The following is a 15,463-nucleotide window of genomic DNA, read 5'->3' as shown; positions in this document are numbered from 1 at the left end:
CGGTTTTCGGCAATACTGTACAAAAATTGTCTTAACTGTAGATAGTTGATGTTTCAATCGCGTGACATGGGAGACAGAAAACACAAACAAAAGTACACAAAAAATAACATAGAAAACTAAAGACTGAGCAACACGAACCAAAAAATAGGGGTTATCTTATGTTCTCCGGGAGGGTAAGCAGATCTTGCTCCACGTGTGGCACCTGTCGTGTTGCTCATGTATGTACAAACCCGGAGATAAGTCTAATTCGATAGGTCACACTCGGGGAAAAGGGAACTGGATTGTAGTTGCGACATTTGGAATATATGCGAAGTGTCACTATGTGGCAATATATGAATATTAAAAAAAGGCAAAAATATAGGATAAGTTTAATTTATTGATAATAATTGAGATTGCCCTTTTCAGTTTGTTCAGAAAGCATTGCAACAGCAGTAGTTTGGTCCAGGTCCACAACGTCTGCCTTTTTCTATTTGTGCACATCCTCCTTTACCATAGCCGGAGGATTGAAAGATTACTCTCTCCGCGTCAGGCTGGGATCTCCGGGGATTGTCCTGGAGCTTCTTAAAATTTTTACGAATTTTGTATACAGCATAGCAACTAACACTGAAATTAAGAAATATTTGGTTGAATGTTGGAAAAATGTATTGTATGGAGTTGAAACAGTTAGCAACATAATAAACAAAGATCCTGCACTGATACATTGTAATCATATTTATATTGGTGTGCATTTTATACGATAAACAGCAATTCGCTAATTTATAGTTTGAAACAAGACTTAAATGGTCCTTTCCTTTGTTTTTTTTTCTTTCTATATGGAACAGTGGACCAGGTTTGTTCTGAGGATTTCAAACGTTCCAGTTCGGTTCCTTTGATCATATAGTTCCTCACGTTTTGAGGTATTTATACATCCTTGACTTTAATGTTTTGGTTATGGGCGGTCCTGATGAAAAATAAAAAAAAAGCCCTTCTTGTGTGAAATTTATCAGGTGTATTTTCCATTTTGCAATACTGTTTACTCTGTTGCTGTATAGAGCTTCAGATCTGTCTATTTTTGTTTTTTGTACTTATCTATTATACTGCTGTCATAACATTACTTTTAATTCTTTAATTAACCTTGCATTACTTTTTCTCTAATTCTGTGGCAAGTTAACATTTCTGAATCCATTGTATAAAAAAAATTAATCAACGTGTGGTTGCCGGTGATCTCAGAAGATGATTGGATAAGTTTAAGGGTCATAACCTTTATCATCTCACTGGATGAATCAAAATATGCTAACAGGCAAGAAATTGACAACATTGTGGAATGTGGAAGGCATTCGAAGGGGATTTTTGTTTAACCAAAAAATGAAAGTTTACTTTTTAATCATTTATTTTTTAATCATTATAGAAACAGACTCTTACATAGTTACTATGATTGGATAAGTTTAAGGGTCATAACCTTTATCATCTCACTGGATGAATCAAAATATGCTAACAGGCAAGAAATTGACAACATTGTGGAATGTGGAAGGCATTCGAAGAACAAAAAATGAAAGTTTTTTTTTTAATCATTATAGAAACAGACTCTTACATAGTTACTCGTTGATTATAGGATTTATCCAATCTAGATAGTTAAATTATCAATTTTAAAGTCCTCGCCAATTGATTTTAACTATCTCGATTCGATATATCCAATACTCCACTGGTATCAATGTAAGAACCTATATATATATATATATATATATATATATATATATATATATATATATATATATATATATATATATATATATTGTAACACTCCCAAACTTGTCCTTCCCCCCAAACGTGTCCAATTCTCCCAAACGTGTCTTTTCTCCCTAAACGTGTCCGAAATGTACAATATTTCCCAAACGTGTCCGATAATTGTTATTCGCCAAATCGTGTCCAATATTTAACGCCAAAACGTTAAACGTCTTTTAGCGCTTTTACATGTATCTCTTAAACAAAATCGCTGATAACGTTTACGGCAAATTATATGATGGGAGACACACGTGATGAAGATGTCATTTATCAGATTAAGTTAGTTCGATGTAGGTTTTTAATGATTATAATAATTGCAAAATTAATCTGTTATTATTAAGTAACTTTGACTGCAGTTGTTTATTGTCCAGTTTCAAGTATTTCATATTCGTTTAGAGCGAACATACACATAGTTCTGGAGTTGAATTAATCGTTAACTTTGATAACTATTTTGTACTTATAAACTCCGATGATGCCTTTTAAATTTATCCGAATATTGAATGGCGGGGTTTTAACAGTATTTTTTTTTACTTTTGTCAATAGTTTGTGTGTATTTCAAAAGCCCATCAAATTATAAACTTGTTATCCTGGTTTTTAATAAATTTTAGGTTTCCACCATCACTAAAGACACACGATAAGAAACATAACGTCCAGTGCCAAATATTTCATGCATAAGTTTTATAGATTCTTTTTTTTTTATGAATATTACTGTTATGTGATCAACGCCGGTTTTAAATGCAAATTTATTTTGTAGTGTATAAATAAACTTTAGAATGTTGATTACGTATTGTCCAGTTGCAAGTACTTTATGCATATTTAGAGCGCACAATAGTTTTGCAAATTTTAATGTTTTTACAGTTGTACTATACACATTAACTTTAAACTAAACTTTAAACTGATGATCGTGTATTGTTCAGTTGCAAGTATGTCATGCATATTTAGTTTTAATGTTTTTACAGTTCTATTTAGAGAGAACATAGGCTACCTGGTTTTTTTTTGTTTGTTTTTTTTTTACATTTTAACATACATGTTTTAATGATTTTACTGTTCTTTTGTTAAGATAAACTCTAGACTGCTGGTTGCATATTGTCCAGTTGCAAGTATTTCATGCAAATTAGAGAAAACATACAAGTTTTAATGTTTTTTTCAGTTCTACTGAATAAATTAACTTTAGACTGTTGATTGCGAATTGTCCAGTTGTCAGTATTTCATGCATAATTAGAGAGAACATTAAAGTTTTAACGCGCAGAGAAAGGGACACTTTGACCCGTTAACTGTACTGTTTAACTCAACATGTTTGCTTACAATTTACAAACGAAATAGCCGAAATGACGCCCCCACTTTAAGCTAGTTTAATTCTTCCGTTTTGAAAAAGTACTAACGTGCTTATGTATATTTTTAATGAAATGGTAAAATTAGTATACGTTAATGAAATAGCAATAACCAAATAACGCTTGATATGGACACGTTTTGGGGATTGGACACGTTTGGGGGTTAGTTGAGAAATGCACACGTTTGGGCGTTTATACAAATGACACGCTTTGGCGCAGTTTTCAACTAGACATGTTTGGGGGAATCGGACACGTTTGGGGGGAAGGACACGTTTCTGAGTGTTACATATTTATTAGTCATTAATTGAGATGAGAAAATGTAAGGGTTATAGCATTAAGTGATTTACTGTTACTTCTACCATTAACCTTGGATTTCTTTTTATCAGTCATTGATCGAGTCCGAGATTAGAAAATGTAAGGGTTATAACATTAAGTTTTTACCTTACTTCTTTCATTAATGAAATTAAGAATGGAAATGGTGAATGTGTCAAAGAGACAACAACCCGACCAAAGAGCAAAACACAGCCGAAAGCCACTAAACGGTCTTTAACAAATCGAGGAAATCCCCAACCCGGAGTTGGGCTACAGCTGGTCCCTTAACAAAAATGTGTACTAGTTCAGTGAAAATGGACGTCATACTAAACTCCAAAACATATAAATGAACTAAAATTAAAAATCATACAAGACTAACAAAGGCCAGATCAGAGGCTCCTGAATTGGTACAGGCGCAAAAATGCGGCGGGGTTAAACATGTTTAGTGAGATCTCAACCCTCCCCCTATACCTCTAGCCAATGTAGAAAAAAAACAAACATACAATATTACGCACAGTAAAACTCAGTTTAAAAGAAGCCCGAGTCCAATTCAGAATTGGTAACAAAAGAAACTAAGTAAAATGACATTGACATATAAATTAACAAAGGACTACTAGCAGTTACTGACATTCCAGCTTCAGACCTCAATTAAACTGTTTGAAAGATTATGTCTTAATTATGAATATTAATTAGCAATTTAAGCACTACTAATTTCTGGTTATGTTTACTTTCTCCTCAGTATTTAATGCTGTTTTTTTTTTGGAGGGGGAGTAAGTTGCTGTTTTAAAGTCCAAATACTTCTCTTATTATAATAGCGTTATTTTATTGGTAAATAACTATATATTTTTTTCACCAACACGTGACGCATTGCGGGGTACATAAAGTATCGCACGTCCATGCCTCTGTCTGTCCTTCCGGTTAGATTTTCAAGTGGACAATTTTTGCCAGATTTTTATAAAACTTGTATCGTACGGACACTTCGAAAATCAGTCCCTATCAACTATTTTTTAAAAGAGTTATGCCAATTGGAAATATTAATTATATTGGAAATTGCATTGTATTTGCTGTCAATCCGTCATTTCTCTAACATATTTGTAAAAAGTTTCAAAGAACAAAAAAATATTGTTGGTTATTGCCTTTTGTTGGATAAAATACGTGCAACGCGGAAGAAATTGAAACTTTATTCTTTTATTAAAGTTGTATCATTGTTAATATTAGCGGCACACCATTATTTATATAACATAAATAAATTATTCAGTTAGGAAATATACTTCTTCATGTACCTAAATTTTCGGTATTTAGTTTTTAAAAATCATTAGTTATCTGTGCTATAATAAAATGTCAGAAAATCGGATCTAAATCAAAAGTTTGATGATGAATGATGAATGATAATACAAATGATAATTGACATGCATTATATTAGTAACAAAAAAAAGGCTCAGCCGTCTTGGGATTGCTCACTATACGATATTTTGTTGAAGATCTCACAGAAACTTCTAAATGAGGAACAACAGAAACAGTAATGTGTTTAATTTCTAGTTAAAATCAAATGCACTATTATTAATGGTGTAGAAGTTAGCGTGCGAGAGAAACAGAAATTGGAGCATCGATTTTACAAAATATCGTTCTATTACGGAACATTACACGCACCTTGTATTACTTTTTATAAGTCATTGCTTGAGATGAATAAGTGTAAGGATTATAACATTTAGTGTTTTACTGTTACTTCTTTCATTAACCTTGTATTACTTTGTAGCTCACCTGGCCCAAAAGGCCTTTCTCATCACTTGGCATCAGTTGTCCGTCGTCGTCCGTTTACTTTTACAAAAATCTTATCCACTGAAAGTACTGGGCCAAATAAAACCAAACTTGACCTGAATCATCCTTAGGGTATCTAGTTTAAATAAACAGCTGCGCCACGAGCGCATGATACGCCTGTCCTCTTGTGTGTGAAGTTTTATGCAATAATCATAAATAGTTTCTGAGATACGGCGCAACATGTGACCCCCCCCTTTTTTTTTACAAAAAACTCAATAACTCTAAAATAAAATTTTGAATCATCACTAAAAAGTATACAGATCTTAAGATTTATATAACTAAGAAGTGTGTAAAGTTTCAAGCAATAATCATAAATCGTTTTTGAGATAATGACGGGTCGGCGCGACATGTGCCCCCCCCCCCTTTTTTTAAGCAATAATCATAAATTCTTATTGAGATACGGAGCGACATGTGAAAAAAAAACACACCCCTGTTTTAGTTACAAAGTCCCGTAACTCAAAAGTTTTAATCTTATTTTCACCAAAAAGTATACAGATCGTTTTACCATCATAAGAAACAACTATGTTAAGTTTCATGAAATTTGGATAAGTTGTTCTCAAGTTATGGTGCGACATGTTTACGACGGACAGACGGACGTTGGACATTTGTATATCATAATACGTCCCGTCAAAATTTTGAGTCGTTTAAAAATGAATCCGATGACAACGCTCATCAACCAAAATGCCCGCCATGGCTAAAAATAGAACATGGAGGTAAAACGCAGTTTTTGGATTATATTTCTGAAACTAAAGCATCAAAAGAAAATCTGACATAGGGTAAAATTGTCATGGTCTATTTGCCCTGAAATTTTTAGACGCATCAGACAACCCATTGTTGGCTGGCTATGGAACGACACAGCTGTCTTATGTAGAACAATGATATTACGTTATGTTGTTTTATCGCACCGCGTGTAAATTATCACGTTCTGATTGGCTTAAAGCCGTCACGTGGTGACCCCTAATGGATCCGTAGGGGGTTCATGACGTCACTCTGCTGTTAAAGGTGACGTCATCTATTAATGTTGTTCATGACGTCACTCTACTGTTAAAGGTGACGTCATCTATTAATGTTGTTGTGTTTTTCAACAAAACGCAGCAGAAAAAGTTAAGCAAGCGATAAATTCGTTATACGGTTAACTACTGACCCCCTACGGACCATAGAGGATATCAAAATTAAGACTTGTACTGTATTTTCAACAAATGAGACACTTTAAACATTTTTAACATTTTCTTCTTATGTTGTGCTAGCGCTGTTACACTACAGTTCGATGTTAGGTTAGGGTTTCGGGCTTACATACATGTTAAACTCCTTCGCGTGCACTTTCTTTATATGCCTGCCCCAAGCCAGGAGCCTGTAGTTCAATGGTTGTCGTTGTTTCATGTGTGTCATATTTGTTTTCCGTAGATTGTTTAGTTTATATGAATTAAACCGTTAGTTTTCACGTTTGAATTGCTTCAAATTTTCATGTGGTGGTCTTTTGTAGCCGACTATACGGTGTGTTGAAGTCTGTACGGTTGCCAATGATTGCTTACATCCACTGCATTTAAACTCTGGTGGATAATTGTCATATTGGTAGCAATCATACCACATCTAACTTTATTTCAATTTCTATGTTGTGTTTTGTATTCTGCAACATTGTTTATCTTTTGTACGCATACCTATCCCTGAGTCCTCTTTTCGGAAGCTCGAGCAATAGCCCGTGATCCGCGATAAAAAAAATTAAATAGAACTCATATTATATAACTCGAATTTCAACTCCAAATCTTAATCTAAACGAGACTCAAATAAGGTTTAACTCGAACTCAACGTCAAAAGGTAACTCAAATTCAAAGTTGAAGTCGAATTGTAACTCGGAACTCTACCTTTATATGTTACTCAAACTCGATATACAACTCGAAACTTGTTATGTGGCTGAGAGTTGCCTCATTGTCAATCATACAACATTTTTGTTATTTCTATATAAGGTTGTTTTTTTTTGCATTAAGGATGTTCGCTTGTCATGTTTTAGAATTTTTGTCAGATTTTCGGAATCCTCTGGTTTTATCCATTTGAATAAAATTGAGAATAGAAATGGAGAATGTGCCAAAGAGACAACAACCCGACCATAGAAAAAAAACAACAGCAGAAGGTCACCAACAGGTCTTCAATGTAGCGAGAAATTCCCGCACCTGGAGGCGTTCTTCAACTGGCCCCTAAACAAATATATACTAGTTCAGTGATAATGAACGCCATACTAATTTCCAAATTGAAACTAAAATTAAAATAATACAAGACTAACAAAGGCCAGAGGCTCCTGACTTGGGACAGGCGCAAAAATGCGGCGGGGTTAAACATGTTTGAGAGATCTCAACCCTCCCCCTATACCTCTAGCCAATGTAGAAAAGTAAACGCATAACAATACGCACATTAAAATTCAGTTCAAGAGAATTCCGAGTCTGATGTCATGCCTTAAAAAAATGCCCATTGGCCCCCATTTTTCTTTTTATAAATCTTTCACATGTGCAATGATAAGCCATCTGTTAAAGTCTTGTAAAATTTTAATTATTTTTTAATAGTTTTTGAGAACTTAAACTCGTCAATGATAAAGCTATGAAAAGTCAAGAGAGAACATTCTCGCCAAAATTTCAATGGCTATTATCTCGAAAAACATATATATATATGTGTATAATTCGGAGTTTAGTATGACGTCCATTATCACTGTACTAGTATACATATTTTTTAGGGGCCAGCTGAAGGACACCTACGGGTGCGGGAATTTTCGCTACATTGAAGACCCATTGGTGGCCTTCGGCTGTTGTCTGCTCTATGGTCGGGTTGTTGTCGCTTTGACACATTCCCCATTTTCTTTCTCAATTTTACATTGACTTATATATTTTTTTGCTATTTTGATTCCTATGTCAATCTCCTATCAATATAAACTAGTGTTTTGAAAAGCTTATTATTTTGAAACTGAGAAGCGATCGAACTCCCTTAAATATTATCGAATTAAACAGTTCAAGTTGACATGAGTCATCAAAACCATGGTTAACCATGATCGGCCAATTAACAATTTTGTCAAACCATGATCAACCAACTCCATACGACCATGGTTGTACCATGGTTAGAAACTGCACATTGCCAGGGGGCTATGATTATGTCGATACTGAAGACAAAAATCATTGGCTGCCATCTTCAGGGGCGGATCCAGAATTTTGAAAAGGGGGGGCTGAAATGTCAAAGGTCGCCGAGCGGAGCGAGGCGAAAATTTTTTTGGACCTTTTTGGGCTAAAAAAACATAAAATTAGTGTCAGTATATGTACTATTTAAACGGTTTCCTGGCGTAGGGCATGTATTATATTTATTTTATAGTTGCTGTAAAGTGTAAGGGTTGGACATTTTTGATGCTGTATTCTCCCTATTAATTGTCTATCATATAATGACAGCATGGATCCAAAGCTATGTACTGATATATTTGATGTGGGATTTGTCAGTAAAAAATAGACATGGAAATTCTCGCCGGTTTGTTGCAAGTTAAGTTGTCATAACCTCACAGATTTCTTCTTGTAAACAAGATATACGCCGGGCTATTCGATGAAATTTACAATACGACCGACACGAGTTAAAAAGACAAACATGCAGTTTTTATCCAAATGTTTGGTTGATATGTTTCACCCAACAAAACTAAGGAAAGTGAGGGGTTCCAAATCAACCAAAGGCTACGAAATAGTCTGAAATGACAACGAATTTATGAATAACGGTCGACAAATGGAGACCTAAAGACCACACCAAGCAGGCAGGTTACAGTCTGGTCTTGAAAAAAGTATTCAATATATAAGTCCGGCGAAACAGACATTCCGGTCAGACAAGGCCGACCGTGCAAGGGCTTATAGCCAGTCAAGGTCGTTAAAAACTTCCATTTGTTGTTGTATTCCGGTCAGACATGCAAACCTCGGCCACAAAAAAAAAAATACGCCCGTTTTTTTCATCATGTTCATTTAATGCTAAATAATTGTGTTGGAAATTTTTGTTTCTAATAGCAAAAAAGTGGACAAGACTATTGTTTCAATCCAGATACGGTCAGAACTGAGTTTTGCTTAAGGCAAGAATCAGAGTCAAATTTTTTTTCTCTCAAATATCTCAGACTGCCACCTCAAATTAAATGGTTCGTACCTGAGACTTGAAATCTTTCTAGAGCTTATAAATACTGACTGGGGATCATTAATATTCAATTTGTTATTTATAAAATAAACGTATTTACACTTTTGGTATTTAGCTGAATCTTGCCTCCGAATGACCTTAGATCTACTCCGAATCACCTTTTGACGTCAAGCAACGATCACTTTTAAATTGTGACGTCATATTTTAAATTATGATGTCAAAGTTTACGGGAACCTGTGTGATTTTACGTAATGGCGGACAAATTTGCATACAAGTGTAAATACGTCTATAGGTTGGGGCATTTGGGGTTAAACATGTTTTCGTAGGTAAATAATATGGTGGAACATTTTTTCATGAGAGTGTAATAATCTATAGAGTATTTACTATTACTTTCTGTTTGGTGGAATAGTGAAATAGAAGTAAATACGTTCTTGCTCAATCCTTGGTCGCTTTGAAGGTTTCATGATTGTCATGACATCCTCAGTCTAAGCAATGTGTTACTGTAATTTGAATTTCAAAATGACCGAGTGACGTTTTTTCAACGCAATGGTCACTAGGCCTCCACCATAGCAAATCACATGACTTTGACAATCAGTAAATATCAGCTAAAATATCTTTATAAGTAAAGAATTGTCGTATAAAAATTAAATACACGGGAAATGGCAAAGTCCAAATGAAGTCTAGTCTGATTAATCATTTAACAAAAAAAAAAAGAAAAAAGTCAGGGCAAAGGGGGGCATACGCCCTCTACGCCCCCCCCCCCTCTGAATCCGCCACTTATCTTTAATCTTACAGTTACATATACATGACAACTAAGGTACTCAGTTACTCACCGCCTCTTCTTTATGTGGTGTGTATACAGTATGTCGACCCTTTTTGCAGCACATATAACGTTGCAAGATCTCCGACTCGGACAGTTTCTTCGAATAGCCATCACCACCCCATAATTGTGACCCGCACAAAATGATTGCGCCATCTCATCAAAATAGTTGTATGTCAGTTTTCCATCATATGTCTTTAGTAGAAGCACTGAAATTTTACAAGCAACTTGATATACATAAGGGTAACAATAGTATACCGCTGTTCGAAATTAATAAATAGATTGAGAAAAAAAACACAAATCCGGGTTACAAACTAAAACTAAGGAAAACGCATCAAATGATAAAAGCAGAACTACGACACAACAGCAACACAACATTAAAATGTAACACACACACAGAAACGAACTATAATATAACAATGGCCGTTTTCTGACTTGGTACAGGACAATTTAAGAAAAATAATGGTGGGTTGAACCTGGGTTTTGTGGCAATGTTTAAAATATACCGGACATTACCCTTTAAAATGTCGTGATTTCAGACTTTAACTGTTACCATTCAAAAACATATTTGGATTGAAGAATTTGTTTATGTACTAATAATTTAATCGATCGTTGATGTAACACGTCATCTGATTGGCTGAAAATCAAAGTTTTGTCTATCAGCTCATAGACACAATTTTGTCATGTGATCATGACGTCATCAACGTTTTTTTTCATGATTTACTCCTTTAAAATGGAATTTAGAATTAAGTTATAAGGAATGACCACGTGGGTAATTCAGTGAGCACCACATTTGTGATGTTATTTCTTCATAGAAAGAAAAAATAGTACAGTAATTTCTTAAATATTATATAAATTTTGATAGAGGTACCAATTTTGAATTTACTAATATAAATATGACTAAAAAATTACTTAAGTTTCCGTACTTTGTGCGCCCAAATTATGTTAGCCTGAACAAAGCTTTAAAGAAAGATTGAGTATTATGTGCAATATAATACAGTGCTAAATTTTCTCCGAGTTCGACAGTCAGCAACTGATCTAAAATTTTGGATGATTTTCAACTAGCGTTATTTTATTAACGTTTAATATTTCAATAAATATGATTACTCTACGAATCACTCGTGTTCATGCCTCCCCCATACCCCCCCAAAAAAAGAATTGAGAGGCGTTAGATGTCAAAGGAATATTTGGAAAAGATGGACGACACTTGGAAGATTTCTGTAGTCACATGTGAAATAAATAACGATTTCAAATAGCATTTCACACATAATTTATGTCCAGTGGCAAGTTTAATGCATATTCAAAACTGTATCGTATGCCCTTAAATGTAACCCTCTTGCTGCCGGAGGGACACATATGTCCATGGTTAAATTTATACCAGCTTCTCATCAATACAATGCTGTATCTCTTTTAATTAAAATACCGAAGATTAAATAGTGTTATGTTTTTCTCCAATGGGTCCCAAATGTAACGGTCATTATATCGTGATGTCATATATCGAATGACGTCGTTGTTTAACATGTGACGTCACAGACGTCGAGCTGTCGTATTTTACTGCATATGAAATGACCCTGAAATGCAACCTTGAAAAACGTTCGGCAGCAAGAGGGTTAATCTCAGTACATTCCAACATACTTTACACGTTATCCATCTGTATATAAAATGTATGGACAATTCTCGTAAAGTAATAGATAGTAAGGTCTTAAAGCATATAGCTATATTTTTGAGGAATTTTGAAAAAATACTGTAAATCAGCTGTACTGACACAGGCACTTTTTTCTATCCATAGGAAGGTCGACTATCCATATCAATATAATTCTTTTATCATTTGCATATCTATAAATACTTGAACTGGATTGGTCAATTACAATATTTATCTTGGTTTACACTTTGATAAACCATATTTCCGAAACTACTTTGAATTCGTAATCTATTCATGCGCGATACACATTCTTGCTAGGATACTGGGATTTTCAGCAAATTGAGATTATAAAACAATTGCATACCAGTTGTTTCTATTCTAATGCATATTAACAAAAAAAAGAAGAAATAAAATAAATGCCCTAAAGCTTCGAAAATGTATAAAAATAAAATTTTACTAAAATTCCGCGAAATTTCATGAAGGATTTGCATCATTTGGCGAATTTACGTCAAGGAAAAACACGACGTCACACGAATGAAAGTTTTCAAGGGAAAGATTATTTCGTAACGTGTACGCTTCAAATTCGGATAATATCTAATTAAAATGAAGTTTTTGAGGTAGGTGCTATTTCATTTTAGATTCTGTTGCATTTATCGGACATTTATGGTTTTTAGAAAGTCAAGATGGCGACGTACTCCTTAGTTACGACATGCCATTGTGCTTTTGATGGTAAATATAGTAGCCGTCAACCAAATAATGTAAATTAATAATGGCGTATGCTTGGCTGAAGAATTATAAGGATTAAACACATTTTTTCTAGAGGTAATTGATGTGTAAACCGGGTCTCTTACTCACAAACTTTACATAAAATATCTGTTTATATGGATAGTCGACCTTCCTATGGATACACCTTATTGCTAATCCCGGCTGACCCGGCCCCTTGAACTTTTGACGCATACAACAATCACTTTTCCATTGTGGCGTCAGATATTTTATTTTATGACGTCAAAATTTTACGGGAACTTGAGTGATATCCAGTAATGGCGGACAAATAGCAATAAGCCATTATAAATTAAGGTGCATAGAAACAAGTGTCTGTGTGTACTGAATATCGTGTGTAACGTCTATGTGAACCTATGGGTATGCATTTATAACGAAACTAAGCATATTTCATAGCATTCAGGTTTAGTATTCAACTTACCATAAACAAATACACTTAGTATCGATATTTGAATATTCATCACTGAATGTAACCCACCCTCTTGCTGCTAAAGGGACAATAATGGCTTCTACACACAAAACTTGTTTATTGTGTAGAACGTCAATGGTCCATGGTAACGTCACAATACAGAGGAGCACTGACAACGTCACAAACGGCGCCAAAAGGACGATTTTGGCGGGAATGAAGCAAACAGAACCAAATGCATTGTTATACTCTTATACCCCACCTACGATTAGAGGGGCATTATGTTTTCTGGTCCGTCCGTCCGTTCGTTCAGGTTAAAGTTTTTGGTCAAGGTAGTTTTTGATGAAGTTGAAGTCCAATCAACTTCAAACTTAGTAAACACGTTCCCTATGATATGATCTTTCTAATTTGATTGCCAAATTAGACTTCACGGTCCACTGAACATAGAAAATGATAGTGCAAGTTTTAGGTTAAAGTTTTTGGTCAAGGTAGTTTTTGATTTAGTTGAAGTCCAATCAACTTGAAACTTTGTACACATGTTCCTTAGGTTATGATCTTTCTAATTTCAATGCCAAATTATATACATCCCAATTTCACGGTCATAGAAAATGATAAAGGGAGTGGGGCATCCGTGTACTATGGACACATTCTTGTTTTTATACATAAAACGGATGTCAACAAATGATACAGGATCTTGTAGCTTGTTAGTACTATAATACCAACTTATTTAACGTGTTTACTAATGCAGTTCGTCATTTGCATGCAAAATGTCGCACACTGTCGAGCAGTGGCGTAGCTTGCATGTATGCTCAGATGCTCAAGCATCCACATCATTTTGACCAAAAAAAATAAAATAGCAGCAGTTTAACTCGGAAGTATCAAAATTTCACAAGGCTGAGGATATGAGGACACGATAACGTCCAATCATTTACGAAGCAGTATGCCTGGTCTTCCATTTGATAATTTAGTTTATGTAAATAAGATAGCCGCAGAACAGTGGTTCAAGTTAACTTTTGTTCGTAAAAAGAAGTCTACGTCATCGGCTAAGGCAAGCGGAGTGGACTGATACGCAGACCCGTGGACATATTTCATCTGAAATTGAACCTAGTGGAGTGATGGCTTCTCATTTGACTATAGCAACTAACAACTAAAACACCATATCCTGATATTGTTACTTGTGACATGGTAAACGACGTGATAAAAAAAAAATCAATTTGTAATAGATCGTGATAAGTCCTAGGCTTATGAATTCCCTTTTCTATCTAGGTTCAAATACTAATTATATTTTTAATCAGTAAAGAACAAAGATCCAATGTTCCCCCCCCCCCATGCACATTAGAGTCATTAGATGTCATATTTTATCTATCAAAGGGCAAGGAACAAGGGAATATCTAAAAAAGCACCTTTTTAGTTCTTTTTCTTTTTCTTTTCAATATTTTAAGAGAAATAAAAGCTTCACAGCAAATGAAATGGGATTTCCTTTACAATTTATATTTCAAAGGGTCATAACTGGTTAAAAATATTTGATTACGACTTATTTTCCAAATTGTCAAAGACATTGCTTATGATAGGAGTTTCACTTAATCTGACAAGAATTGTACAGATGATAGTGCTAACAAGACCGGACGATTGGACGCCCGGAATTTTTATGTCTCCTGCAACACGTTTAGCTCAGTAATCAAAAATCAACAACTCAAGGTTGTAGACTCAAATTCCTGGTAAGAGAAATCACTTCAGTTCCTATATTCCGACGTTCCTAAATTATACAGAAGTGCCGCTGTAATGGGGTCCGTTTTTGATATATCAAATATAAGATTGGGTGGGAAACTTTACATGAAATATTTATGAATTGAATGATAGTAGTTTCGAGGAAACAATAAAATTTGGTTAAAAATATAAATATATGAATTGGTGGGTATTTTGAATTTAAACAAAAATCTAACTAGTGTCGGATTCTGGGGGAGTACATGTGCTTAAATAAAAAATAATTTTCTGCATAAAAAGCTCAAAAATTTTTTTCGCCTCGCTCCGCTCGGCAAAACATCCACATCATTTCAACCCTGGCTACGCCACAGAAATTTATCCTGTTGAACTTACTTTAAATAAAGCTAATACTAACAATGACCACTGCCCTTTTCTCGATCTTGATATCTATGTCACTAATGGAAAGCTGAATACTAAAATTTATGATAAAAGGGATGATTTTTCATTTCCTATCGTTAATTATCCGTTTTTAGATGGTGACGTTCCCTTGTCACCATCTTACGGTGTTTATATATCTCAACTTGTACGATTCGCTCGTGTATGTAACAATGTTTTAGATTTTAACGAGAGAAATTTATGTATTACTGAAAAATTATTACACCAGGGTTTTCGATATCACAAACTAGTCAAAACATTTACTAAATTTTATCATCGGTATAAAGACATTATTCGTAAATATAGCTCAACATGCA

General features: G+C 34.5%; 1 long non-coding RNA gene across 1 annotated transcript; it reads right to left on the bottom strand.

The window, feature by feature from the left end:
• Window positions 1–356: 356 nt before the first annotated feature.
• LOC143084892 (uncharacterized) lies at window positions 357–13,168 on the bottom strand. The gene is made up of 3 exons (XR_012981201.1): window positions 13,023–13,168; window positions 10,193–10,388; window positions 357–603 (listed from the first exon to the last, which is right to left on the bottom strand). It is a non-coding gene; the product is annotated as an uncharacterized LOC143084892 (long non-coding RNA).
• Between the last annotated feature and the right edge of the window lie 2,295 nt (window positions 13,169–15,463).

This window comes from Mytilus galloprovincialis, chromosome 8 (assembly GCF_965363235.1).
Source record: "Mytilus galloprovincialis chromosome 8, xbMytGall1.hap1.1, whole genome shotgun sequence".
Taxonomy (NCBI): Eukaryota; Metazoa; Mollusca; class Bivalvia; order Mytilida; family Mytilidae; genus Mytilus; species Mytilus galloprovincialis.
The sequence above is the reverse complement of the archived record's forward strand: the minus strand, read 5'-3'. Positions and strand labels throughout refer to the sequence as shown.